The following is a 2915-nucleotide window of genomic DNA, read 5'->3' as shown; positions in this document are numbered from 1 at the left end:
CCTCGTTCTTTAAATGACGCTATCCCGAGGAGGACACCTAAACGCGAGCCATAATGGCCTCATCTTCAGCAGGCTCCTCCGGTTTTTTTTTCCCTTGTGCTAACCGTCGTTCTTTAAATGACGCTATCCTGAGGCGGACACCTAAAGGCGAGCCGTAATGGCCTCTTCTTCGGCAGGCTCCTCCTGTTTTTTTTCCCTTGTGTTGACCGTCGTTCTTTAAATGACGCTATCCTGAGGAGGACATCTAAAGGCGAGCCGAATGGCCTCATCTTCGGTAGGCTCCTCCTTTTTTTTTTAGTTGTGCTGACCCTCGTTTTTTAAATTATACTATCCCGAGGAGGACACATAAAGGCGAGCCGTAATGGCCTCATCTTCGGCAGGCTCCTCCGGTTTTTTTTCCAGTTTTTTCCTGATTTATTTTTATTTTTTACGTTGTGCTGACCCTCATTATTTAAATGACGCTATCCCAAGGAGGACACCTAAAGGCGAGCCGCAATGGCCACATCTTTGGCAGGCTCCTCTGGTTTTTTTTTCCAATTTTTTAACTTTTTTTTTATACGTTGTGCTGACCCTCGTTCTTTAAATGATGCTATCTCGAGGAGGAGACCTAAATGCGAGCCGTAATGGGCTCATCTTCGGCAGGCTCCTCCGGTTTTTTTTTTCTACGTTGTGCTGACCCTCGTTCTTTAAATGACGCTATCCTGAGGAGGTCACCTTAAGCCGAGCCGTAATGGCCTCATCTTCGGCAGGCTCCTCCGTTTCTTCTTTTCTCAAGTTTTTTATTACGTTGTGCTGACCCTCATTATTTAAATGACGCTATCCCAAGGAGGACACCTAAAGGCGAGCCGTAATGGCCTCATCTTTGACAGGTTCCCCCGGGTTTTTTTTCCAGTTTTTTTTTTATTCGTTGTACTGACCCTCGTTCTTAAAATGATGCTATCCCGAGGAGGACACCTAAAGGCGAGCCGTAATGGCCTCATCTTCTACAGGCTCCTCCGGTTTTTTTTATTTTTTTTTTACGTTGTGCTGACCCTCGTTCTTTAAACGACGCTATCCCGAGGAGGACACCTAAACGCAAGCCGTAATGGCCTCATCTTCGAAAGGCTCCTCCGGTTTTTTTTCGGATTTTTTTTTACGTTGTACTGACCCTCGTTCTTTAAATGATGCTATCCCGAGGAGGACACCTAAAGGCGAGCCGTAATGGCCTCATCTTCGACAGGCTCCTCAGGTTTTTTTTTTTTTTTACGTTGTGCTGCCCCTCGTTCTTTAAATGACGCTATCCCGAGGAGGACACCTAAACGCAAGCCGTAATGGCCTCATCTTCGGCAGGCTCCTCCGGCTTTTTTTTTTACGTTGTGCTGACCATCGTTCTTTAATTGACGCTATCCCAAGGAAGACCCCTAAAGGCGAGCCGTAATGGCATCATCTTTGACAGGTTCCCCTGGGTTTTTTTTTCGGGTTTTTTTTTTACGTTGTGCTGACCCTCGTTCTTTAAATGACGCTATCCCGACGAGGACACCTAAACGCAAGCCGTAATGGCGTCATCTTCGGCAAGCTTCTCCGGTTTTTTTTCGGATTTTTTTTACGTTGTGCTGACCCTCGTTCTTTAAATGATGCTATCCCGCAGAGGACACCTAAAGGCGAGCCGTAATGGCCTAATCTTCGACAGGCTCCTCCGATTTTTTGTTTTTTTTTTTACGTTGTGCTGACCCTCGTTCTTTAAATGACGCTATCCTGAGGAAGACACCTAAATGCGAGCCGTAATTGCCTCATCTTCGAAAAGCTCCTCCGGTTTTTTTTTTCAGATTTTTTTTACGTTGTGATGACCCTCGTTCTTTAAACGATGCTATTCCGAGGAGAACACCTAAAGGTGAGTCGTTATGGCCTCATCTTCGACAGACTCCTCAGGTTTTATTTTTTCTTTTTTTTATGTTGTGCTGACACTCGTTCTTTAAATGATGCTATCTCGAGGAGGAGACCTAAATGCGAGCCGTAATGGGCTCATCTTCGGCAGGCTCCTCCAGTTTTTTTTTTTTTTTGTGCTGACCCTCGTTCTTTAAATGATGCTATCATGTGGAGGACACCTAAAGGCGAGCCGTAACGGCCGAATTTGAGAATAAATAGCTAGAATGCTTCCTCCAGGACATGAACTTGGGTATTCTTTGAAACATAAGGAAGGAGTGCCACCAAGCTAGCAAGGAAAATCAAGGGAAAATAGCTTAAATGCTTCCTCCATGACTTGAACTTGGGTATTCTTTGAAACATAAGGAAGGAGTGCCACCAAGCTAGCAAGGAAAATCAAGGGAAAAAAGCTGAAATGCTTGAGCCAAGTTTCGAACCAAGGAGCTCTTGGAAACACAAGGAAGGAGCGTCCATCTCTTCCAAAATAAATTGGCCTCCACTTCCTCCACCAGGATTCGAACTTGGAACATTGAGGCCATGAGCTAAGCGTTACAAGAAAAACCAACTAAGCATTGCTTCTCCCATTCTTCCCCACACTTTGGCGCACAAGTTTGCACACCAAGGGAGCTGTGACACACATTTTGGCGCACCAAGAAGGAAGCCTTGCGCATCATGGCACGGTCTAAAGCTAAGTTGGATTTTCCAACTTAGCTCTAAGGCAATTGGCACTCAAACAAGGCTGGGCACACCACACTTGACACGGATGGAGCATGCTTGAAAGCTAAGTTGGATTTTCCAACTGAGCTTTCCCCTGGAGGTGCAATTTGGGCTAGAAATTGGATTAAAAATCCAATTTAATTCATTTCTTCACCAAATCAAAAGCCCATCCAAATTCCAAAATCCAAGAATAGAAAGTGTATAAATAGGAGTTAGTTTGATGTAATTAGGACCTTTTGACACTTTGAGATTTTACTTTGAATTTTCCTTTTAATTGTCATTTTCATTTTTGAGCT

Source organism: Arachis ipaensis, chromosome B06, assembly GCF_000816755.2.
Source record: "Arachis ipaensis cultivar K30076 chromosome B06, Araip1.1, whole genome shotgun sequence".
NCBI lineage: Eukaryota > Viridiplantae > Streptophyta > Magnoliopsida > Fabales > Fabaceae > Arachis > Arachis ipaensis.
Note: the sequence above shows the minus strand (reverse complement) of the source record.